Genomic DNA, 27784 nt, shown 5'->3' with positions numbered 1-27784 from the left:
GTTTTGAATGCGAAATTAAATGCCTTTTCTCTCAAATATATTGTTATAATCATTTGTTTCAGATGTATTGTAATTATTTTCTGTATAAAAATTAATTTGGTGTTCAAAAAGTCTTTTTTCAAACTTGAGTCTTGAAAAAGAGGGGGTCGTCTTATAATCGGGGTCGTCTTATATTCGGGCCAATACGGTATTATGTCATGTTTAATTTTATATGACTATTTTATATGACATTTGTATGTTATTTGCATGTTTTTATTTACCCAAATTTACTAGTGTGTTCATTTAGGTGTGTTATGTCTTGCATATCGTTTTGTAAATAAATACTGACTCAATAATTCTTTGTGCTAAACATATTTGTAGTAATAGTTTATACAAGTAATATAAAGTAGTACTGGGTTTTAAAGTAAACATGAAATTGTATTCTATGACTATATGTCATTTAAAGAGGAAAATTTAGACTGCATTTTGTACTGCTACTTCGCTAGGCTGTGTACATATTACACCATTTATAAACTATACATATTGACAAATGAAAATAGGTTAAGGAATGAAGTTGTCCGGATAGTGTAATTGTGTGCAATATTCAATGCCTTCACTGTCAACTGCTGCTACGTCACTTCAATTATTTGCACTGCCTGAACATAGGACTACCTCCTACATATTTTATATATTTTTTAGATTTTATACTTTATTCTTGCAAGCCACTTTAGAGGGTTTTTTTTCTTGTCCTGCACTGTAAAGGGAGATTTCATTGTATAACCGTATAATGACAATAAAGGGCTATTCTATTCTATTCTAATGAATGAAAAACAAATCAAATGGGAAAAATACTTCATTTATCTAAGAGGTAGATTGCTATCCAGGAATCAATTGAAACAAGCGAGGAATCTAAACTTGTGGCACAATCTGAATGTTCCAATGCGAAAGAACGTGCTCTCCACGTGACGGATACGTTGCGGAAGGATGACGTGTAAGAACGGCGCGCGCACCCGGCGTTGTACGCCGAAGGTCGCGGCCGCGGGTTCGACGCAGCCCCGCGGCGCGCGCGTTTCGACCGATCCGCGAAACGCGACGCGCCGAAAAATCCCCCGGGTGACCCCCGTTTGTCGCCGCGGGGAAATGCGGGCCGCCGCGCGGCTTTTCCGGCGCGTGCGGGGAAGCTCAAAAATTGGGCCCCATCCTCAGGCAAGGACGCTAACCACTGCGCCAATTAAGCTCTAGCCAACGACGCAGCCGTTAGCGTCCTTACATGAAGGAATCGGCGGGGAAGTTTCCACGTGCTACAACGGATACACTGTAGTGTACACTCTCCCCCTGAAACCTTCGCTGCCGATTGCGGACGAGCCCCCATTTGTAACCCGAGCGTCAATGCCGCCCCGCGTTCCGCTCCCACCTCTGGCTAGGCTGGGACACGAACCCGCGCGCCGCGACGAATAAAATGATATTTCAAGGATACTGTGGAAACTTTTGAGAAGGGACGGTAAATACTAATTGAGTTACAAGCCTTATTTAAGGAGGCGACACACAGGAGAGTTAAAGTTTGTTCATATATATATATATATATATATATATATATATATATATATATATATATATATATATATATATATATATATTTTTTTTTTTTGTAGAGATATTTTTGTTTATCTGTTTTATTTACTTTTCATGGAAACTTAAGGACATTGTGAAGAGGAAATCACTATTTTTGTTTTGCAAAGGGCGAAAAGTCAACTGTTTATTTTTACAGGAGACCCATTCTACAGAAGAGGACGCATCTTTTTGGACAAACCAATGGGGAGACCGGATATTGTTCAGTCATGGCTCTAACAGGTCAGGTGGTGTAGCCATTTGTTTTAATAGACTTCAAGGAGAAATTGTTACACAAAGAGCAGATGAAGGAGGTCATATGTTAATTGTGGTGTTAAAAATGGAAAGTTTGTTTTTTATCATAACAAATATTTCTGGATATAACTCTGACTCTCAGAATAAGAAACTTTTACAAAAGTTAACTGAAATAATTTCTGATTTGAAGGTTTTATACCCTACCGACTATGTTTTAGTAGGAGGAGATTGGAACATGACTCCAAATGAGTGGGATGATAGGATGCCTCCAAAGTTAGAGAAGAGTCAACAAAATTGCATTGTTCACAGTTTTATGGCAGATAAAAATTTAACTGACATATGGCGGGATCTCAACCCAGGGGTTAAGCGTTATTCTTGGTTCAAAACAAACCTAATGGAGAGTGCAAATCCAGAATTGATTATTGGTTAGGGAGTAATTATGTTTTAAGTAAGGTTTCTCGTTCTGAGATAGCTAAAGCGCCCCTGTCAGATCATTGTTTTGTTGCGGTAGCTTTGGATTCCAAAAAAAGGGAAATCCGGAATAAGGGGTATTGGAAATTTAATGCCAAATTGTTTGCTTAATGAGGACTATTGCATTAAGATTAGGGAAATGGTTAAGGAAATTGTTGATGATGATTCACTGGAAAGTAACGCTGGCAAATGGGAATTCATCAAGTTTAAGATAAGACAGTTTTCTATTCAATTTAGCAGAGAACTTAACAAGAAGTAAAGGGTCTGGGAAAGTAAGTTGGTTAAGGAAATTAGTCTTGTTTGTAATAACTACAATGGGATCCGGAGGAAAAGATTAAATTAATGGAGTTGCAAGCTAAATTGGATGATCTTTATATTGACAGAGCTCATGGGGCATTTATTTGATCAAAAGCAAAGTGGATTGAGGAAGGAGAAAAGAATTCATCCTATTTTAGCAATTTAGAAAAGAACAGACATCAGAAAAACTCTATTCCTAGTTTGATTATTGATGGTGTTGAGAATAAAGATCTGTGTATAAAAAAGGAAGGCTTCTCTTTTTATTCGGTTTTATATACCTCGAATTATTCCTCAGCGGATGCTGATGTCCTATTTGATAAGATTAGGAATTATATTCCTCATATTGAAGAATCATTTAAAGAGGTATGTGAGTCAGACTTAAAAATTGGAGAATTAGATATTGCTGTTCGTAAAATGGCTTTAAATAATTCCCCAGGACCGGATGGACTGACATCAAATTTTTATCGTTACTTTTGGAATGATATTAGAATTTTATTGTTTGAAGCAATCAAGGAATGTGTGGAGAGAAAGGAATTGATGGCTACCATGAAACAGGGTTTGATCACATTGATTCCCAAGCCTGGTAAGGACAAAAGAATTCTTGACAATCTTAGACCAATTACACTGCTTAATACAGATTACAAAATTTTCACAGGGGCTATTGCAGAAAGACTGAAAATAGGGGTGTCTGACATAATTGGTGAGTAAGCATGTGCCAGTTACCGGTTTCAAGGTTTACCGTGGTATGAAAACGTCACGGTTTCAAAACCACTAAAATTTTCCGTCATACCGTAGTACGGTATTCGCTATTTTACGAGTCTCAAAAATGCAGCCAGCGGTATCTTGTAGTGGCAGCGCTCACCCCTCCCTCTCCGGTTGTTGATGTGTGTGTGTCAGTGACGCTGTTCATCTAAACACCAAAAAAGAAACACTCCAAACAAAAGGCGTACTTTTCTTGAATTTATGGAGGTCTCAAATCATGGTAACTGAAATATACAGTTTTAAAACGTTGTACAATAGTATTTTACACGTGTGAGTAGCTTCATTAGCACAAACACAACAGAATGTGAGGAAGTCATCCATGAAAAAGTTCGCCAAAAACAAAACACACATTTCCTTTCAAATTCAAAATACAAATTAACTAAAAACTTACAAAGACGAATGTTAGCCTCGTCTTAGCTGGGAGAGCAACTTTGTCGAGGTTATAAATCTCACGGCCACTGAGAAACAAGCTTGAATGGACCAAGTCGGCGTGATGTCACGATGACGTCGCCACGCATAGCAACGAGTCGCCATTTTGAAAAGGGGCCAAGCGCAGGTAAACATCCATAGCAAACCATTGTGTGGAAGTCATATATTTCAGCTGTATTTTGCCTCTTTTTTTCAGAAAAACGTCTTAAAACATGACGTTTTGTTATCAAGAATCACTACCGACAGACGCCAGGAGGCGATACAATTTAAAATTAGCCTGTATTGGCTTTGAAATCTGCCCATACAAAGTCGCAGCTGATAGCTGGATGAACAATCCTAAGGAATGGCCTGCAGTGGAGTATGGAAACATATATAACTACCTCATAAAGTCACCCAGTAAGTTGACCTTTATCAATTAGGCGTTTTTGTTTTGAAACAAATGAAAATAAATGGGAAGGATATTTCATTTAGATGCAATCTGTTTTTCTCAGGGTTATTTAGCAGAGAAGCCATGGAAAACTACAAGTCCTTGGAGGCTCATTCATTTTTTACATCTGGTTATGTTCAGACTGTTGAACACATGAAGTCAACGAACGACACATACATCTTAAGAGCTTCTGTGCGACATTCATGGCGGGTAACAGATGAGCCTCATCATACCTGGATGGCTGTGAAAAAAAATGGGACAGTTGTCACAGCTCATTGCACGTGCATGGCAGGGTAAGTATCAGTGAAAAAAAATCCACATCAAACTGTCATTTATATATACTTATATACAGTGCTGCTCGAAAGTTTGTGAACCCCACAGCGATGGTCAGATTTTTTGTAAAAAAAAAACTAAAATAACCTTATTAAATGTTAAGTTATACCCAAATCCACAATACTGACATTCCAAATAATGGACTGAAACAAAAGAAATAGTTATATTGTCATTCTTTATTTAACAAAAGTGGTTGATTTAAGAAAAACTCAGATATCATGTGTGCAAAAGTATGTGAACCCCTTCAGTTAATAGGATATTGCGCCTCCTTTTGCAGAGATTACCTCAACCAAACGGTTTCTGTAGTGACTAATCAGCCTCTCACATCTACTTTGGGGGATTTTTGCCCATTCTTCCTTGCAGAACGCAGTCAGTTGAGAGAGGTTTGATGGGCGTCTGGCATGAACTGCTCGCTTCAGGTCCCGCCACAGCATTTCAATGGGATTTAGGTCAGGACTTTGACTGGGCCAGTCCAGAACACGAATCTTCTTCTTTTTCAGCCATTCCTTGGTTGTATTGCTGGAATGCTTTGGATCATTATCATGTTGCATGATCCACCTTCTGCCAAGCTTTAACTTCAAAACAGATGGCGTCAGGTTATGTTCTAGGATTTGACAATATTCCTCAGAATTCATGATTCCCTGGACTATGTGGAGTTGTCCAGGTCCTGAGGATGAAAAGCAAGCCCAGATCTTGACATTCCCACCTCCATGCTTCACTGTTGGGAGAAGGTTCTTTTGGTGGTATGCAGTGATGACTTTTCGCCAGACATGGCGGTTTTGGTTGTGACCAAACAGTTCAATTTTGCACCTACATCAGTTGATGAAAACTCTTTTTAATTTAGTCTCGACAACACAACTGTTAAAAAAACAAAAAAAAAACTACTGAATTGATTGATTAGGAAATCAGGTTGAAATAATAGAAAATTCCAAAATGTTGAGGGGGTTCACAAACTTTTGAGCAGCACTGTATATGTTATATACTTTGTTTATAATCCCCTGTATGTTTGCAGCCTAGGTGAGACGTGCAGCCATGTAGGTGCCATGCTTTTCAAGATTGAAGCTGCAGTTCGACTGGGCTACACTTCCTTGGCATGCACTGATGTGCCATGTAAATGGAATGACTGCTTCACTAAAAACGTCAATGCAAGGCCCATTTCAGAGATCAAGTTCTATAAATGACTCGACGAAGGAAAAACTTTCAGCAAAAAAAAAAAAAAAAATGCCTTGGACCTCCTACTGTGGAACAGCAGCAAGAATTTTTGAAGGAATTGGCCTCTGTTGAGCCAAGGTCAGTTGGACTCAGTTGTTTTGCAAACTTCAATAGCAGTTTTTTGAGCCGGACACCATTAGAGCCAAGCACACAAATCCCTAAACCCGTTTGTGAGTTGTATGCTTCATCCAACTTTGAGACTGTTAAACTAACTCAACCTCAAGTTGACTGTTTAAATGAAGCGACCATGGCTCAGGCTGCTACTATGGTACGGCACGAGCAGAGAGTTGGCCGTGTCACAGCCTCAACTGCCCACAGTGTTCTCCACACATCATTATTAAACCCATCGCAGAGTATTATTGATAAAGTGTGTGGTCTGAAGGGTGAAGACCTCAAGGTGCCAGCTGTGTTGTGGGGAAGAAAATATGAACAAAAAGCAATGCAACTGTATCGCTACCTACGTACTGGACAGGGTGATTCTCCTGATATCCCTAAGGTAACGGTAGTCATGGCACCAGGGCTCCATGAAGAAATTAACATTTCTCATTCAGGTCTGCAAGTCCCCAAGGACAAGCCTTTTATTGGAGCATCCCCAGACGGACTAGTCCAGTGTAAGTGTTGTGGACATGGGGTTGTTGAAATAAAGTGCCCATACAAGTACAGGGATTCTGAGCTCTGTGATGCTACCGCAGATATCAAATTCCCTTTGAATACCAAACTTGACTTGAATCCAGGCCATATGCATTTCACACAGATAGTTTCAGATGTACGTGTGCAATGCTACATATGATGACCTTATCTATTGGTCACCAAAGTTCTGTGTAGTGAAACGTGTACATCGCAAAGACAATTTCATTGCCGGCATGATAGACAGGGTTGAGGCTTTTTGGAGGAAGCACATCCACAGCAGACTCTTGGCCCCAGAAGAAAAAGAGAACGTTACGCCTGACACTTCCCAAATGGACCAGACACTTTATTGTGTGTGCAAAACTAACTCAGAAGAAGGGCCTATGGTGGGATGTGACTCATGCAATAACTGGTTTGACCTGCCATGTTTGAAACTTAAAAGGCTGCCAAAAGCAAAGAAATGGTATTGCCAAGACTGCCGTATAGACTGTATTGGCACCATGGAAAAAGTGCTTAGAAAATGGATTTCGTTCCACTGAAATGGATCTACATGATCTCTGCATTGTAATTTACATACGTTGCTAATTACTACCAAAAAAAAAGTTCTACTCACGGTTTCCAGTCATTTTTTAGTAATTAGCGTTTTCGTGTCGGTCTTTTTTTCCCCCGTGGCGCAGTGATATTGATACGGCGGAGTCGTATCGTCAGTGTGTGAAGCCATTTTAGGTCACGTGCACCAATAGGAGACGAGGACTGTTGCTATGCGCTTCGATAAACAAACAATATGGCGGCGACCGTGCCAAGCTACGACACGAGCGAAGATGAACCAAAGATAAGAAAACCGCATTCGGAATTTAGTCAAAAGGCATCGAAACGATGCTATATGCATCTCTCAACTGTCCAAGTGCGAAAAAGGGCAGGAATTTGGAAAAAACGTGCAGAGCCCGCGTGGTTGCGTCAGACAATGGCTTTCTTCCCAGGCTCCGTCGAAGGATCTTGCTGAAAATGCGTCGACTGGGATTTTTAACGACATTCACTACAGGTAAGCCACACACACGCCTTTTGTTGTGAATAACTATGGGAGTTGTGGGCAGATCACATATGAAGTTAAGACTTGCAATGTGAGTTCTGGGCTGTAGCGGTCATTATTATGATGTTAGATTGTTAACTTTGAGCAAAAAGTTTAGATTGACAAATAACATAGTATTTAGTCTGTTTAACCGTAGTTCCAAAAACCTATTTGATAATTTTATTCAGGAAAAAATGGCAGAATAGACAAGCCTATATAATTTGGATTGGAAGATTATGTAAATATGATATGGATGAAACAGTTCTCACATGGTTTATGTGTGTGTGCGTGTTTTTCAGAACTGAAACACCCTTCACTGACAGCTACAACTTCTTCTGTGAGACCGTCGTCCATTAAAAGATTAGAGTTGACCAGGAAGTGCTGCGAATGGACAAGCTTGTGGAAATATGGCTTTATTGGGACCATGGAAAAAGTGCTTAGAAAATTGATTTTTTCAAAGCCAATACCCTCCTAACTTAGTCACCAGCCAGAAATGTATCCTGATGTGAATACACAAAAATACAGATCTAGTGTTGCTGTTTTTGCTTGTTTTAAGTGTTATATTAATTCTGGCAACACAAAATCTTTATCAAATGTCATAAACACATCTACCAAACATTTGAAACAAGTATTGGTGCCTTAGTATACACATAGGTGAATTCAGAATGAGAAATGTAGCTAATTTCTTGAAGGAAACACTTCAACATTAATGATTTGCACCCAGCACAATGAAATATATATTGAATTAAGCTAAAGGCTTATGTGTCATATTAAAAATATCACAACCTATTATGCAATGAAATATATAAAATAAAAAATGCACGCCATGATCATAAATAGCTGAAAATCAACCCAATTGCTACCACACCCTCCTAGATGTGAATCAAGGCAAAAATGGAATAAGACAAAAAAATTAAAGGGTGATCAAAAATATAATGTGCCAAAATCATAAGGTGATACTTAAAAAATGAAAGACATCACAAAAGAAGTGATGGACACGTGTTGACGATAACTTCCAAGTTTTATTTCATGTTTCACAAGTGCTCAAATGTGAGCACACCCAGCAGCACGGACAAAATCAAGCCACGATGAGAATTCCTCTCAAACGTGTGCATGTCGCAGTTATTGTCTTGATTGCGACTGTTGTTCGATATTTCACATCATCAGTACTTGCTGGACGTGTTGGTATGTTAAAGACAAAGTTCGTTATCCATCTTTATGGCACATAACGTATGTTATACACTAAGTGTATGTTCCACCACTTCCAGCGAATATTGATGACATGAAAGATTACATAACAGACGCAATCAACGCGGAAGGGAGGAATTCTCATGTCACCTTGATGTTGTCCATGCTGCTGGTGATGGCCATATTTGAGTACTATGAAAACATGAAATTAAACTTAGTTACTTCCTACATCTGTCCAAGGTAGTTTTTATTTTTTTTTTATGTTTTTCGTTTTTGACATGGCATTTTGATTTTGGCACAGCCTTTTTTAATCACACTGTATATACACAAAAGGTTGGAATCATTCAAGTATAGTACTGTTGGTACACATTTATTTAAACATGGAAGTATCTCATACTATAGAAATACACATTATTACACATACAAATATTGAAAAACGAATTAAAAAAAATAGAAATAAAAGAATAGTAAAACTGTACATGACAACATTACTCCTCAAAATCGCTTTACTCAAAGTCATCATCCCATCCAAGTGTCTTCTGTTTCTTTGGAAACATTCTCACATGCTTGGCACCGATATAAATCAGTACAAGAAAGTTTTGCAGACATACAGGAACATCTTCCCATGTCACAATTGGTTGCCTTTCAACTACAGTTGACTACTTGCAAAACCGTATCGGGCAGGATTTTTAGTCATCCATGTCACTGCCAACTGCCCATCCTCAATGTCCCACCCATTCCCAATGGGTGAAGGAGCACACATTTTAACTGTCAGACAACGTTTCATAATTGCTGCTTGATAGTCTGCTGTCCTGCAATGTTGGTACAGAGCATCAGTTTTGGGGGGAATAGAATGTTCTGGCAAGACTGACGAGGCCATACAGAAAGATCTGCATTTGGCATCATTTTTGGCACATGACTGGCAAAACAGGTGGCACACGTATTTACACAACGTGTTAAATGTTTGTAGGTCAAGTTTAAAACTGCTGCCCAGCTTTGCAAACCCAGTCAGGTATTCTTTTTTATGACGTGCAAAAGAAAAGGTTTTTTTTGCCTTTGCCATGAAAGGCACAAGCAGAGTCACAACTTGTGAATGTATGGATGCCAATGAGTGGTGAACACACACGAGTGCCAGGAGCTGCAGAGACCTTAGAGACGTCAGTCCTCGTTCTGCTGCCTCCTCCTGTGAAAAAATGCAATTTACACTGTAAATCTATGTGCAGACTAACAGCAATCACTGCCACGTCAGTATCAGGGCTTTTATTGACTACAGCTTGATGTTCTTGAGCCAAAAGGTTTATTTAGCCATTGTCACCCATAACTGGTATGCAATAAAAAGTTCTACTGGATTCACTTTCGACACACTGTACCCTATATACATTTTATAACAAAGTGGTATTGATATCTGGGCTAAAAAATGGTATCGTTACGACACTAGTTTAAATAAGATGTTTTTTAGCATAAGTTAATAACAATTAACCTTGTAGTAAAGGCGTGCGTGTGGCTTACCTGTAGTGAATGTCGTTAAAAATCCCAGTCGACGCATTTTCAGCAAGATCCTTCGACGGAGCCTGGGAAGAAAGCCATTGTCTGACGCAACCACGCGGGCTCTGCACGTTTTTTCCAAATTCCTGCCCTTTTTCGCCCTTGGACAGATGAGAGATGCATATAGCATCGTTTCGATGCCTTTTGACTAAATTCCGAATGCGGTTTTCTTATCTTTGGTTCATCTTCGCTCGTGTTGTAGCTTGGCACGGTCGCCGCCATATTGTTTGTTTATCGAAGCACATAGCAACAGTCCTCGTCTCCTATTGGTGCACGTGACCTAAAATGGCTTCACACACTGACGATACGACTCCGCCGTATCAATATCACTGCGCCACGGGGGAAAAAAAGACCGACACGAAAACGCTAATTACTAAAAAATGACTGGAAACCGTGAGTAGAACTTTTTTTTTGGTAGTAATTAGCAACGTATGTAAATTACAATGCAGAGGTCACGTAGATCCATTTCAGTGGAACGAACCAACACAATTTTGGCTCAGCCAATACAGCCTAGTAAAAAGAAATGAGCTTGTTTACATTTTGTTGTTTTTGTTTACATATCTAAATATTTTTATGGTGTTTGCACTTTTTTTTTTTTATGTACATGTGTTCTACCTCATCTTTGTGCAATAAAATCTGTACTTAGTTTATATCTTGTTTTATGTACCATTTCATTTTCAAATAAGACAATATTAAGAATGGAGCTGTCATGTACTGTTCAGAACTTTATTAAAGCAAATTTGCCACAAAAAAAAAAAAAAAATTAAAAAATACAAATCAGAGTAAATTTGCTGCAAGTCAAAACAGACACCAAACTAAAAGAATACATTTGAAGTCAAAAATCCAGAAAATTAAGATTTTGAGTAAGAAACTAATAAAAATGTTAAGAAAAAAAATGATCTCAGCTTAATGTTCATCATACACAATGCTGGGGCACATGTTGCTCAAAATGGCACACACTCGCACAATCTTATCGCAGTTTGATAAAATGCAGCCCAGCGCTTCATCTTTCACATTCTGAACACAACGAATTGGCAGTGTACCTCTCAGAACATTAAATCTATTTTTCATGAGGCCAATAACACGTTCGACTTGTATCCTCACGGAGGAAATTTTCCTTGATATCTCTACTTCCCTGGCGGATAGCTGTTTCTTACCTTTCGTAAATGCTGGAGTCAAAAGTTCACAGCTGCAACGAGTAGCAAAATCTGCATGAAGGGTAAAACCCCGGTCAGCAAGTATTTGGTCACCAGGCATGTTATACTTGGAATCAATAAAGCCAGACTCGCGAACTATCTGCACATCAGAAGCCCTCCCACCCCAACAACTAGACAAAAATGTGACAGTTCCTAATGGGTTGCAAGCAACAAATACTTTAACAGTGCAATGTTTTTTGTAGCTACTGTAGCACTGAGCTCTGGCTAGCAGGTTCTTTGGCGATTCAATGAAGATCTCAAAGCAGTCAACAATTGTGGTTAGTCTAGGAAATTTACCACGGAAAACAGGTGGGTTGATGTCATGAATATTTTCCCTGTCCGGCCATTTAATCATGAAACCAAGATTTTCATTCACCAAGTCTATCCAGCGCCAGAAACAATTAATAGCAGTCGTTTTGGGAAGTCCTTTCAAAAATGCAATTAATTCAAATGACAAATTGTGCCTCAGTTTCACCAAAGTTAAGAAAAGTTTCTCTTGCAGTGGTATACTTGATTTGTTTGTGCTGTTGTTGCCCACAAACTGGCATAAAAACATGAAGATTTTCATGAATGTGGCCCACTTGATTCCTGTCATCATTTGGCATTTTTCATCATTTCCTTCCACTGACTCTGAACACATATTTGTTTCTTTCAGGAGTTTTTCAAGGTAAGCAACTCGCTGAAGAGCATTGTCCCGTTCTGTTTGCAAATTCTGGATTTCCTCATCATCATCATCATCATCGGCGATCACTCGTAATCGAGTATGATAGTCCACCTGGGGGGGAGGTGTTATTTGTGGGTCCTCAGATGGCTGAAAAGTCCAATTCTAGAACCGCAGACTTTCGTGCAGTGTGGGCATGGGTATGTGTTACTGGGGGTGGAATATGATGTGGCCTCATGGGTGGCAGTTTTCCTCTCCTTCCTGCGCTGTCTTTTGACTGTGGCAGCCCGGCGGAGATTAAGTTCATGGAATGTGGCTCCTTTGCATAGACTGTCTCTCCATGCAGACCTATTTTTGGCAAGGTCTTCCCAGCAAGCGCTGTTGATGTTGAACTGCTTGAGGCAGTTTCTTATGTTATCCTTGTAGCGCTTCTTCTGCCCTCCAGGAGCTCTCTGGCCTGTCAGCAGCTCTGAATAAAGGACCTGTTTGGGCAGCCGCGTGTCTGGCATTCGGACAACATGGCCGGTCCATCTGAGTTGATGTTTAATGACGGTGGTGCTAATGCTGTCTATGTTTGCCTCCTCGAGTACCCTGACATTTGTGCGCTTCTGGTTCCACGCGATGTGCAGGATTTTACGTAGGCACCTCTGGTGGTAGGACTCCAGAGCTTTTACGTGCCTGCTGTAAGTGGTCCATGTCTCTGCTCCGTATAGAAGTGTAGGCATGATAACAGCCTTGTAGACAAGGATTTTTGTCCTTGCCAGCAGGTCAGGATTTTCAAAGACCCTTCTTCGGAGCTTTGCAAACGCTCCTCCGGCACAGTAAATTCGATGGTGTACCTCAGAGTCAATGTCTGCGCTCGAGGAGAGGTGGCTGCCCAGGTAGGAAAACTGGTCCACATTTTCAAGGACTGTGTTGTCGATCATTATTGTTGGCGGGGTTATGGTGGAATCTCGTTGAGGCTGATAGAGCACCTTGGTCTTTTTAACATTTATGGCCATTCCTAGGAGCTTGTATGCGCTAGCAAAAGCATCAAGTATGGTCTGGAGATCTTTCTCTTTGTGGGCGACGATGGCATTGTCATCTGCGTATTGCAGTTCCACAATAGAGGTATTGGAGATCTTCGTCTTGGCCTTGAAACGGTTAAGATTGAAAAGCTTGCCATCTGTTCTGTAAATGATCTGGACTCCAGGGGGTAGGCTGTTACTAATTAGGTGGAGAATGGCTGCAATGAAGACGGAAAACAGGGTAGGGTCCTCATACAACTGGGCTCGCTCAGTGGTCGACATCAGCTACCATCTCCTTTTCTTGATCAAAACTGTCATTTGTTGTTTCTACAATCTTCTCGCTTTCTTGGCTCACAGTGCCACTTGCACACTCCTGTGACACAGACTTAATAGAACAATCAAGAGAATTTTCAAGATTTATGGCAACTCTGGCAGGTGATGAATCAGTTTGATCTTGAGGAGCCACACTGGGAGGCGATTCTGTTTCATTCAAAGTGGTAGATGGGCAGGCTTTGAATGATGCTCTTTGGCGGCGCATCAAGGGCTGATATCCGCCAGGAACTGTAATGCATTAAGAAATAAAATAAAATTACTTCACAATCCTGTATAACTTTAACCCTTTAACACCGAACGTGTCGGATGCGACACGTTTACGCATATCATCTTTAAAGACTCGTAACGCTGTAATTACGTCACCCACGTGCCTCTACCTAACTTCACAAAGAGATATCCTCCAAACCCTTTTTGTGTTGGATAATATATATAATTTTTTTTCCTCACTATTTTGCACTGTATATAACATGTTTTGACCATAGTATGTGTGAAGGCCAAAAACGCCTATGACCATAGCTGCTGTTTGTGATGTTTGAATTGTCAAACATAAAACTATTCAATCTTATTTTTTTCTATTGAATGTTTATCCTAGCAAGTTAAATAAATATTATCAAGCTTCAAAACGGTTGGTCGAGCATGTTTGGTTGTCAATGGGACTTCAACATTACAAATTTTTAAAAAGATTTTGGGATTTTTTTGTCTTTTTGGGTCCAAAATGTGGATTACAGTTGTTCAGTGAAGAAAACAACAGTTTGGACATGAAGTTCAAGGTATCCTGAAAAATGGGACCCAACTTGGCCATTGTGAACAGTTTTTTCTTTGAAATATAAAGGCAACATCAAAGGCATGCAAATTCGGCCAAAATAGGCTTAGGTGTTAAAGGGTTAATGCATAGAGAGTTATGAATTGGGAATTAAAATTTGCGTTCCGTATTGAACCAAGATGGAATATTTTTAAATAGATGCATTTCTATGCATTTTAGGAGTTTTTGGGATGTCCCTTTTTTTTCATGCCTGCACGGGTTTGGGCGTGAGGGGCATCCCTTATTTCCATTTCTGAAAGGTGGCAAGCCTATATGCATGATATAGTAATTGTGTACCTGTTTGAGATCTCCGTGATGCTCTCTCAAATCGTGCACCCTTACAAAGAGCCAGTACTGGATTTATCTTCTTTCTTTTGGAAGATGGAGGGTAAATAATCTGGGTGGCTCTCCATGTTGACCTTAGCACCTAGGAAAAACATGACGATTTTTAATTTGGGACCACAATAATGACTTAACAATAATACGTGGAATATGTACTGTGTGGAACTGAGAAAGTTGGTAGTATATTTAGGAAGTGATTATTTCCGCTGTGACCGGTAATTCGCCAAAAGCGTTATTTAGCCGTGAACCGTTGTAGTAGAACTAAATGGGGTTGTCACGAGGTATGAACGCAGTGCATCACGGCAAAATAACCAATTCCCACCCGGCCAATAACATATCGATTGACTTGGGCAACAAAATCGATTTAAGTTTACTCACCAGTAATAAAATGCAGGCTGCAAACGTAAATGTGCCTGGATTTAGGTTGCCACAGGCAAGAATGGTCCACGGAACCATCTTCTCTTACTGTTCCTCGATTAATGGCTTTCAACCATTTAGTCCTCCTTTTCTTCTCGCGAGGAAGAATAAAGAACTTTAAATGCGGCTCTGAACTCTTCCTTGAGTGACAACCTGCAACACAGCAACTTCTTCCCATTCTGACAGACAAAAAAGACCGCAAAAAAGAAGAAAGTCGAGCACGTTTGTATTACAACGCATTGCAGAGCACTCGTCTTTTGGCCCCTTTTCAATATGGCGACGCTATCTTTTGGTTGGTGACGTCATAAATCCCCGGATGTCCGACTTGGTCCATGAAGGAAAAGGGATAACATTAAAGATCGCTAATTGCGACAGATGATCTTGCCCTAAGCACAAATGTACGCTCGCTGGACAAGAAGAGGTCTCACTCCCAGTGGTTTTAGATGAAACCTTTACACAAAAACAAAAAAGTACAGTCAGTATTTTTCAATTTTATTTAGAAGTGTTTTTACTTTTTTATGGCAATTAATTTAGTTCTTGCTCCTATCTCGAGCAACCTGAGCTGTGGCTGTGGGTAGTCTATAAGTTCTATTTATTGTAATTTTATTTACAACATTTTTTTTTGGTTTATTTATTTATTTTAACATAATATTCATGTTCCAATTTGCAAATATTTTCTGAAAAATAAAAATATCCCGGAAAAAAGTTTTTTTTTTTTTTTTTTTTTTTTTTTTTTTTTTTTTTTTTTTTTTTTTTAACCCATACCTCTCAAAATAACACATTTTGGAGCTATAATTGCAATATCGTGATACCGTCAAACCACGGTATTTTTGCTCACGGTTATCGTACCGTCAAAATCTCATACCAGCACATGCCTATTGGTGAGTCACAATCTGTTTTTTTAAAAGGCCGTTCAATTCATAATAATATCAGACTTGTTTGGGATCTACTTGATTATCGTGAGATGGTCCAAGGTAGTGGATTTATGTTGTTCTTGGACTTTTATAAAGCCTTTGATTCGGTAGAACACCCCTTTATTATAAAAACTTTGACTCATTTTGGTTTTGGGAAAAGGTTTATAGATATTATTGGAATGCTTTATAAAGGGATTAATAGTTCAGTAGCCTTGGGTCAAGGTACTTCCCCTAGGTTTGATATCAAGAGAGGAATTCGTCAGGGTTGTGGAAGCTCACCGTTTCTGTTTATAATGGTGGCTGAAATGCTATCTATTTTAATCAAAACCAGTAGAATTGAGGGGCTAAAGGTAATGGATTAAAGAAATGTGATAAGTCAATTAGCTGATGATGCAACTTTATTTCTTAAGAATGCTGATCAAATTCCACTTGCTCTACAGACTATTGATTATTTCTCAAAGGCCTCGGGTTTACAACTTAACTTGAGAAAATGTGAGATTTTATCTTTGCATGATTGTCAGTTACCGTCAGTATGCAACATTGAGATAATGAAGAAAGTTAAATATTTGGGGATTGTTATCTCCAAAGACAAAATGTTAACAGAAAAAATGAATATCTGTGAAACTGTGGACAAATGTAAATCTACATTATCAAGGTGGTTACAAAGAGATATTTCCATTTTTGGAAGAGTTTTATTAACAAAAATGGAGAGCCTGTCAAGAGTCATTTATCCTGCCTTTTCCTTATCGATTTTGACTAAAATGATAAAAATGATAAATACTATTCATTTTAAGTTCATATGGCGAAATATGTGTCATTATATAAGAAAAAATGACATGGTGAAAGGGATGAAGAAGGTGGAATAAACGCATTGGATTTTGAAGTCATGAATGGAGTCTTAAAATTGAAATGGCTGAAATCTTTCCTTACAAATCAGAAATCATTTTGGTGCGTCATTCCTAACATGATTTTTCAAAAGATAGGGGGAATAGAGTTTTTGTTGAGATGTGAGTTTGATTGTAAATCATTACCAATCGGACTTTCCGATTTTCATCAACAAGTACTCCTTTATTGGAAACTATTGTACTGCCATAATTTTACGCCACATAATTCACCAATGTGGAATAACAGATACATATTGTAACGGTTAAGAAATAGTTCTAGTATTAAAATAATGTTTCAGTAATTTGTTAAGGGTTAAAAGTTACAATATTTATTAAAAGTCGTTTAATTCATATTGAGAATTATTTGTTTGTAAATATTTGTATAGTAATTGCTTTGGTTACCACTAGTCTCGCGAGATTTGCGTGGCGTGAGTTACAGCGAGACCTACTCTCGCCCAGACAAAAAAGGAATTTCATTAAGCCACACGCAGCAGCAGAGAGTCAACGAGCTGCATAAAAAGAAACAGGTGCTAGCTGCACAAGGTATTTTTGTTATATTTCTGTATGTTGCAATGTGTTTGTAACTGTTATTAATTGGACTATTGTTTTGTAAAGCTTTGTATGCACACGAGTCCGCGTTCACTCGCCCAGGACCTCCAAAGTGGCAGGCGGCCACGAGGTTAGCTTCATTTTCTGTTTAGCACGTTACCTTTTTTGTCTAAGTGTCTAAGCTTTATTTGTACATCTTTTAGTTTTCACGGCATTTCACAGAAAAGCAATAAAGTGCCCGTCTTTGAGAAACCGTGCCCTGTGATGTCATTTTGGAAGCTACACATATTACTAAATAGGAAATCAGTTTTTAAAGCGGAATGGCATTCAAAAGGTATATGGGCTGTTGCTCACATGTTAGATGAGAATGGGAATTGGTTGCTCCATCATGATTTTTGCCGTAAATACCAAATACAGTGTAGTCTAAGAGAATTCACAAAGTTAAGGAATGCAATCCCAATGGCAGTTAAAACAATGGTGAAGGAGGATGTGCGGAACTCTCGAGTCTCTCAGAATCTGAGAAAATTACACATTGAGGGGCAGGATTGTTGGGATAGTAAATGTAATAATAAAGTTAATCAAGAAATTGTTGATAAATGAATATTATCCGAATCCAATTAAGAGGATGTATATTTTGAAATTATTTGAGATCGATAAGATGAAAGGTATACGAAAAATTTATGTTTCATTTCCGGTGCCTCCAAAAGCTAAAGAGGTCCAATTCAAGATTTTGAACGAAATTTACCCAATGAAAGAATTTTTAAGATTGAAATTTGGTTTTGAAGCGAATAACTGTACTTTTTGTGATGTAGATGTTGAAAATTTAAGTCATATATTTTTTCACTGTAATGTTGTTCATTCCTTCTGGAGTCAATTGAACGAATGGCTGCAATCTAAGAATATTGGTCTACCCCTGACGGAGGCAACAATTTTATTTGGTGTTTATCTGAAGGATAAAAATTTAGAATTTGTTTTAAATGTAATTCTGCTTATGGGGAAATTTTTTGTTCCTAAGTGTAGGTTTTTTAAAACCAAACCGTGTATGGCTCACTGGAGAAATGAGTTCTCTATATATTGGAAAGTTTTGAATGTGATCGATGGGAAGGCCCATCATTTGTTTTCTTTATTCAAACATTTTAAGTTGGTTTAGGAAGTCCTCTCAAGAGAAAAAAGTTGATTTTTAATTTTTTTATTTTATTTTTGTTGCGGTGTTTGTTGTTGTCGTTGCCATTGGTTGTTCGGTTATGCTCAATCTATAATATTGTATTTGATGTAGATACTTGAGTGCTTTGTTTTGTGTGTATATTGTTCAAATAAATAAAAAAAATAATAATCAAAATGGTGAAGGCGTGTGTGGCGGTTGGTTGCAATAACAGAGAAGATAGACGGAGAGACTTGAAGTTGTACCGTATTCCGAGAGACCCGGAGAGGAGAGCGAGATGGGCTGCTGCAATTCGACGAGAAAACTGGGCTCCAAACGATTACCACAGATTATGTAGTAGAGTATTTTATATCTGGTAAGATGCATTTAATATATATTTAGAGGGTTTTGGGCTGACAACCACAATTAAGATCATTGCGAGGCTAATCGCCGACAACATACAGTTTCAAATTCAAGATGCTTATTTCTTCCACCATCATTACATTTTGAATAATATTTAGCAGGTACCAAGTGAAAGAAGCTGGCCTCGTCTATGGATCATCAGTTAAACAGGTGTGTCCAAACCTTTTGCAAAGGGGGCCCAGATCTGGTGTGGTAAAAATGCGGGGGGCTACCTTGGCTGATTTACATTGAACAATATATTTAAACAAATTTTAGCAAGCCCTTCTGTGTGTCACATTTGCTTTATTATTATTATTTTTAATTCATAATTTCAACAGTCTTGTCTTTGTGACGTTCTCCTTCGACACTCGGGCTCTTGCGAAATACTGCTGCTGTGAAATTAAACTAGCTTCAAGTTGCTATAATTTCTCGCTGAGTATCTTCCCTGTAATGTCGTACATGTCAGCGTGTCTTGTTCGGTAATATCATTATCGCATCACATCGAACTCTTTGAAAACAGCGACTGTCTGTTTGCAAATGAGGCAGACACAGTTGTTGCGTGTTTTATTGAAGAAATAGTCCAATATCCACCTATCCTTAAAGCGTCGGCCATTGCAGTCAACTTTTTTTTTTTTTATTGATTGTCGCCATTTTAGAAAATTGGAAGTAAAGGGGCACACGGGGTAATGTTGCTTAGAGTGCTGCTCCTAAAGTTTTTCAAACTTTCGTGAGAATAGGCTGATTTTGTGTGGACAAGATAGTTGTAGATATCAGGGTAGCAGATGTCAGGCAGAGAGGGCGAAGACAGCGGGTTGAAAAATATCGATTTAGGCATCAAATATGGATCTGGCGAATGGATAGACTGAAGCTTTTCCACATAACGCCTTTTATGCAACGCATCCAATGAGTTTACAGCGTCTGAAAGCACCGGGGCTTCCATGAATTGCACTATAAATTGCACGACTAATTGAAGCCATTGAGAATACGGATAAAAAACGACGGACAATATGGCGGCCGAATACAGCGACACGTCATTCTGTAACGTTGGTGAGTAGGGTCTATAGACCCTACTCCGGCCGCCATCCATTAAATGCATCTTACCAGATATAAAATGACTACTACATAATCTGTTGTGATCGTTTGGTGCCCAGTTTTCTCGTCGAACTGCAGCAGTCCATCTCGCTATCCTCTCCGGGTCTCTCGGAATACGGTAGAATTTCAAGTCTCTCCGTCTATCTTCTCTGTTACTGCAACCAACCGCCACACACGCCTTCACCATTATGATTATTAATGTTCACGAGCAGAAAAACTCGTCATAATAGGAGGAATTTACGTAGCGGTAATGCTTAAACCCGACGAGTTGACGGACAATATGGCGCAGAGGCGTGGTTGTGACGTCATGTGAGTAGGGTCTATACGTCTTGTATTTCTTGTAGCTAGTCACGAATTCAACAAATAACTCATTCATTTCACTTGTGTTCAATGCATTTTTGTTGTGACGTAATCCTCCCCAGCATGATGCCCACACTGTAAATGCTCCCTATTTGGATTACAAAAACAAACAAACAGAAATACTACATGGACGTCATCATTTTGTAAGTGGGCCAATTTTGCATTTTCCCCAACAACTTCATTTTTATTTGGAATTTGGGAATTAGATGAACTCAAGACACCCCTCTGAACATTTTAACATCTCAGAAGATCAAGTCATTTTTCTTCAAAACCCACAAAAAAGCAATTTTATTATTACCATCATCTAGAATTTTTCTTCTGTGTCATGTCCTGCTATTGTGTTGACACTTGCCTTGGTATTTCTCAGTGTACTTCAGAAGCGATGACCGGCCACCATGCTTTGCTGCCTAAACTGCGCCTGAGAAGTACATGTACAAACAAGGTATTGTTTTGGATGCCTTTTAAAAAAAAAAAAAAAAAAAATCTCCTTCATTTAAAAAATGAATTGAACTAAATTATTACTTTTTGTCTGATGTTTTTTAACGCCTAACAGCTAGGAAAACTGCCTTGCTGTCACCGCAGCTCCAACAGACCAGCAGACCCTCGGCCAGCTCACGGTGACCTTTGGGAAATACAAAGGCAAGACCTTCATGTGGCTTATGGAGGAAGATGTCAGCTATGTAAAGTAGTGAGTATAAATAAGAAATTGATAATAGGCAGTGGATTGTGTGTCTTTGTTACCCAAAAAAAAAAAAAAAAATTAAATCGTTTTAAAACAAGTACTGTATATGCTCTCTTTAAAAGTCTCCTCGATGGCCATGTGAAGGAGAGGCGACGACAGAAGGGAAGGTGCAACACCAAAACTGGGGAGTGGTGGCTTGTGGATATGTTCCCTCTGGTGTCATGCCACTTGGAGCAGAACATCGACCGGGCCATCTGCGGGCATGGCCACTTCCGGTCCTTCACGTTCGAGGAGATGTGGCTGTTTTATGACCTCTCCAAGCTCTTCCGTAACGATCTCCAGTCCGAAGGCGACGACAGAAGGGAAGGTGCAACACCAAAACTGGGGAGTGGTGGCTTGTGGATATGTTCCCTCTGGTGTCATGCCACTTGGAGCAGAACATCGACCGGGCCATCTGCGGGCATGGCCACTTCCGGTCCTTCACGTTCGAGGAGATGTGGCTGTGTATGACCTCTCCAAGCTCTTCCGTAACGATCTCCAGTCCGAAAGCGCAGAAGAACAGAAGATGGCCCGGGAAGCCTTCTGCTTTGTGCGTCAGTGCCTACTGATGACAGAGTAGGACATTAATGTCATGTTAAGCGATTTCAACTGTGCATCTTCACACAGGAGGAGGAGGTCAGCTGGTCGATAAAAAAAAAAACACATAATTTCCTTTGCCGGTGTTTTAATGCATTTTAGGGCTTACCGGTGATATTTATTTTTTATTCTGTAGCAAGCTAAAGGCAAAGTTGCACCAGCTACGCCCTTCACGTCAGCGTGTGCATCAGCATCAGCAGCATTATCAACATCACCTGCTGTAGCTAATACACCATCAGCAGCAGCAGTAGCAGCAGCACAACAACAAGCACCACCACCACAAGATGATGAGGAAGACTGGCAGTGTAAAATACTACGCCTGTGCGCTTTGTGGCCAATCTACACAGGGTCACAAAAAGTATTAAAAAAAAAAAACGGATACACGGTCAAGGCGTCCACGTCCAAAGGACTTTCTGGCAGGTCTTTTGAAAACTTTGTAAATTTTAAGGAGGCGGTCGATGACCTTGTTAAATAAAACACATTGATATGTACTTCATGTCTCAACTACTTCTTTTTACACACACAAATATGCAGTATCCTCAGCATCGCATATAGTCCTGTATATTGTGCACTTTCCCAATGAGTGCAGACGGAAAATTAAAAACCTAGTCCTTATTTTTCAACACTTCAATATCTGCAAAACACTTGCTTATCATTAAACTAGGGCTGTCAAACGATTAAAATTTTTAATCGAGTTAATTACAGCTTAAAAATTAATTAATCGTAATTAATCGCAATTCAAACCACCTATAAAATATGCCATATTTTTCTGTAAATTATTGTTGGAATTGAAAGATAAGACACTAGATGGATATAGACATTCAACATACGGTACATAAGGACTGTATTTGTTTATTATAACAATAAATCAACAAGATGGCATTAACATTCTGTTAAAGTGATCCATGGATAGAGGGACTTGTAGTTCTTAAAAGAAAAATGTTAGTAAAAGTTATAGAAATTGTATATTAAAACCCCTCTTAATGTTTTCGTTTTTTAAAAAAATTGTAAAAATTTCAATCAAAAAATAAACTAGTAGCCCGCCATTGTTGATGTCAATAATTACTTACACAATGTAATGGGTGCTGAAGCCTATAAAATCAGTCGCACCCAAGCGCCAGCAGAGGGCAGCACAACTCCATAAAACACAAGTGAGCGTTTCACTGTACTGTCATTTAAATCTGTCTGAGCGGGACATCTGCGTTAATTGCGTCAAATATTTTAACGTGATTAATTAAAAAGATTAATTAACGCCCGTTAACGCGATAATTTTGACAGCCCTACATTAAACTTATTTAAGACTCAATACATGCTGCTTAACTTTTACTGTGTCCTATATGTCCTTTATTTAAATACAAGAAAAAAAGAAAACAGCTGGAATTTGAGTATAATAACAAATACATTTAAAGCATACAGAAATTGGGAAAAGTCCAAATGCCCTTAAAGAGCATACGACACCAGAAAAAAAGTCTTAAATGGCATTATTATGTGAATTAGAATCATATTTTGAGACGATTCGACCATATACAACAATTTAGCAAAGCGCAGATGACGAGAAATTAGTCTTTTAATCTGCCGGTTAGCCACGCCTACAATTATAGGGCTTTAGCGTCCCCAACAGGTGGATGACGTCAGCGGTAGACTAGGCTCATCCGTTTTACTATTCAGCCCATTGAGGGGGAATTGTTCAGAACGAGGAAAACGAGACGAAGAGAGCTGCAAAATGTCATTGTTTCAGTCTCTCTACTCCCAATATTTTTACAGGATATTCTTTTTATCCAAGTATTTTCCCCAAAAGCTATATAAATGGCTTGAGAAGGACCAGTCAGCCCGTCGAGGGGGAACTATTCACAATGAGGAAAACGCGACGAAGAGAGCGGCAAAATGTCATTGTTTCTGTCTCTTTACTTCAATATTTTTACAGGATATTCTTTTTATCCAAGTATTTTTCCCCAATAGCTATATAAATGGCTTGAGAAGGACCAGTCAGCCCGTCGAGGGGGAACTATTCACAATGAGGAAAACGCGACGAAGAGAGCGGCAAAATGTCATTGTTTCTGTCTCTTTACTTCAATATTTTTACAGGATATTCTTTTTACCCAAGTACTTTCCCCAATTGCTAAATAAATGGCATGGTCATGACAAATAACTTGTGCTAAATGGAATATAAAATAATAAAAATCCATTTATTCAAGACGACATGGCAAAATTACTCCATAATGGTCAAAACAGTCGACTTTACCTTTACTGTCACACCTGCCGAACGATATTTTATGACACCTAAATCGGACATATGTCATTTCCCTTCCCCGGCTTCGGAGAATGTAAACAGACCAGAAGGAGTGACAGCTAGCCGACATGCTAACCCGAACCGAGGGATGTTTCAAAGTCTTCGAAGTGGAAAATCACACATAACTAGCCTGGATTATTTGACATGACGACCCGGTTGTCGAGTTTCTTTGCGGATCGGCAAACCGCCCGGCGGAGAGCAATTTACAGTTCGTTCCCTGGAGGAGGGTGGCTGGAATTGTTGTGTAGCTAACGTGCTAACAGCTAACTGCTAATGAGAGCGAGGATAGCTTTTTACATGCCTATCAATGATCAAACGTAAGTAGTCCTTTATTTAAAGGAATTTTATAGTGTTTACTTTGTAATCACTGTATTCGTATTTGACATAATACAAAACAAGATGTTTACTCACTTCCTTGTAAGTCCAATGGTCCCACAGTAAATATCCACGGTGAATGGGAACCTTTTGAAACTCCAAAAAGGCGCATACGCCTCTCCCGCATACAGAATGATTTTTCTGCAGCCGTTTGGCTGGCGTGATGCAAAAAATAAAAGTATTAATCCGCAAAATCAGCTGAATCCTTCGTCCTCATACACAACAGTACACTGTAGCGTGAAGAGGACGTCTTCTACCGTACACGTCACAGCGCCCTCCTCCTCAATGCGAGACCGAAGCCGGAAGTCACTCATTTTCCTGGCGCGGGATTCAAAAAACTAAATAAATATAGCGATCGCTTCCACACACATCCAAGCGGTCCATATCATTCAGGAGCATAAAATACCGCGTGTATTATGAAATAAACATGCTTTTTCGTGTCACAAGCACTTTAATTGAAAGTGGGGAAAAAATAGGCCAAGACAACACAACAGTTAAAATACAGCAATGAAGAAATTTATAATGCTGCGCTTCGGACCACGCCGCCACTTGAAGGAAACAACATCAAACTTTGGTCCCGCCCTCCCGCAGCCTCTGAACAGATGCTCAACCACCCTGCAAACTGGAAAGATGCCAAGACCACCCAGAGTTACTTGTTACCTGTTGGGCAGAATGACATCGTGAATGAAAATTTAAAACCTAGTGACTTCTAAAGGAGTACTAGTTTCTTAACATTTGTATATCTGATTAACACTTGCATATTGCAGTTTGCTATTAGCCTAGTTCAGGAGTCAGCTATCATTTTAATTATTTCAACATCAACACTCTACCTCCTTCGTACACTGCTTAGTTTAAATTCATTTTATAGGTACTACTAGTCTATATTATTTATTTATGTATTGACATTAATTTATTGTGAGATGAACTGATTGAGTGTTGCTATTTTTGATGTCATTGTACTATGTAAATGACAAAGCCTATTCTATTCTAACATTCAAACAGCTGTATTCAACCGCCTGCAACTACCGCAGAAAAGACAACACACACAAATTGACCTGAAATATGAATGAATCAGCTCATCTGTGTATACGTATTTTATATATTCTACAGGGAAAAGTTCACCTAAGGCATTTAGCATTCTTTTACATTGGCAAAAAACACACCTCCTTAGAATAAATTCCTATATTTAATCTTTAAAAAGCTTTGAAATGTCATAAATGTTCTTAATTCAAGAATAAATATGATTCAAAACATTATTTTAAAGCAATTTTTTTCTTGATTTAGGTAAAAAATGACCGATTTTTAGATGTATGTGCTTAATAAGAACAAATGGCAATGTTTACTGAAGTAAGTAAGTGGAATAATCTCACATTCATCTGTTGAATAGTCTTTAATGCGCAAACCAAGATGGAGAAAATGATTTGACTAGACTATATGGGCCTGCAGTGCAGTATGCAAGCGGAATTAGTGCTCATTGTTTAAATACACTTTCAACTCATTCATAAACTGTTTTACAAAAAACTCACAGCTGCCACCCAGGAGGGGATGTTCAATCGGAGTGGGTTCGGTCACAGATTGCAGACCGGATGAACTGGCCAATCGGAACAGGGTTGGGGTACCACCCCACAGTCTGGACTGATGACAAATCAGAGAGGGTGTCTTGAATTGTAGGGCAGAATGATACAAATCAGTCAACTTTTCGCGATAATTGTAGGGCAGAATGATACAAATCAGTCAACTTTTCGCGATTTGAAGACAGAGGCCGCATCGCTCCAGACCTTTGACCCTTGACCCTAAAGTTTGACCCCGGGCATCAACGTTGCGTGCAGGTGTCGCCAGAGTTGGATTGCACTTCACGTGGGAGGAGGCCCAGAAGTCGCGACGCAGAAGCAACGGGGTAGGCACGTCTACAGCGTGACAACGTTGTTGGCGTATCAACCCACCACTGACCCCGGTAAGGGCCCAAATACACCATATGCATGATCGTTCCGGTTCCGGTCCGGCTTCGGTAAAAAATAGCGCCGGAGCCAATCCGTTCCCTTTATATCCTATTGTTCAACGTATACCGGCCGTGTCAGTGCTCCGGATTGACTGCAGACCATCTCCGGCGTGCCGCAGCCCGCCAGATGGTTTAGGCTATTTTCTATTTTAGTCGGACACGCATCCGACAAAATGGGCGGAGCCGGGCCTGGAGTCAACAGCCTAGTTGCTTATCGGTTGTTGTCACTTACGTCATCACCACCACCTGAACCGCCATCTTTCGTGTATCCCAGTGACTCGGACTACATCCCCCGCAGTCACGTTTGTTTTGTTGACAATTTTGCGGATAAGCAGTCACACGAATGTCACATAAAAATGGAAAAAAGCAATAAGAACGACAAGACTCCTTATGTGGAGAAGCTTGAGAAAGAAGCAAGAGATCGGTATTTGTCAGTTATGACACCAGTTATGGTGCCACTGCCGTGGTCTGGAGACCAAAGATGACATGGTTGCGTGTGATAATGAGAACTGCCCCATTATGTGGTACCATTTGACCTGTGTTGGTCTACAGCATGACACAGCTAAAGACGTGTTGGTTCTGCTGTGCTCCACTTAAGTTAGTGGTAATTGGTAGTTTGTGATGTTTTAACTGACAATTTGGCAACATTAAAAGTACCTTGCCAAAGTGGGAAACTGTCATGTCCTCTGTGACTATTAACATTATTATGTATATATAATATATATATTTATAAAATACAGTATTCGGACACAAATGCTGCACTTACAATGAATATGATTCAAGATGACTTAATATGATGTTTTATTAAGTACAATCAAGTCACAACAAAATATCAACAGCTAAGTTTGAAAGGCACAGCTAAAGCATTCTTAAATGCAAGACAAAGCAAACGGTTAGCATAGTAAATGATACCTTTCACGTATAACAGTCCAAATTACACAACAGGTGGGCAAAGGTTTGTAAGGGCACCGCATACATTAACATACATAAGCAATCTTATCCAACAATGTGCAATATTCACAGTCACATGGCGGAACCAAGTTAATAGGTATAGTTCCTGTTAGGATCTTATACTTCTGGCAAAGATTACAAATTACCCATTCAACATGGATCCTCAAATGTGCCATCTTCCTAGTCTCCTCCACATCTCCACCAGCTAACTGACAGCGACCTTTTGTGAACGCAGGGAGTTTGACCTCTGCAGATAACATACCCACATGTTCTTGAATATATAAACCTCTGTCAGCCAAGACAATGTCCCCGGGCAAAAGGTTATTAAGAAAACCACTGTTCAAGGTGACATGTTGTCACTTGTGCGACCACCCCAACCTTTTGACATGAAACAAATACAAAAATTTTTGGTGTGATTCCAATTAGGTATTTCATGTTGTAGTCATACTTGTAACTAGAAAACATTTGCGCACGGGCCTTAAGATTTGATGGTTTCTCTGTAAAAATTTCAAAAGTCAATAATCACAGCAACTCTGCGTCTGAAGGACT

General features: G+C 39.3%; 1 long non-coding RNA gene across 1 annotated transcript; it reads left to right on the top strand.

Moving 5' to 3' along the window:
* The first annotated feature begins 17229 nt into the window (after window positions 1-17229).
* LOC130905127 (uncharacterized) lies at window positions 17230-20986 on the top strand. The gene is made up of 3 exons (XR_009061040.1): window positions 17230-17301; window positions 20670-20744; window positions 20856-20986. It is a non-coding gene; the product is annotated as an uncharacterized LOC130905127 (long non-coding RNA).
* The last annotated feature ends 6798 nt before the right edge of the window (window positions 20987-27784 follow it).

Source organism: Corythoichthys intestinalis, chromosome 17, assembly GCF_030265065.1.
Source record: "Corythoichthys intestinalis isolate RoL2023-P3 chromosome 17, ASM3026506v1, whole genome shotgun sequence".
NCBI classification, from domain to species: domain Eukaryota; kingdom Metazoa; phylum Chordata; class Actinopteri; order Syngnathiformes; family Syngnathidae; genus Corythoichthys; species Corythoichthys intestinalis.
This window is presented reverse-complemented; position numbering and strand designations above follow the sequence as displayed.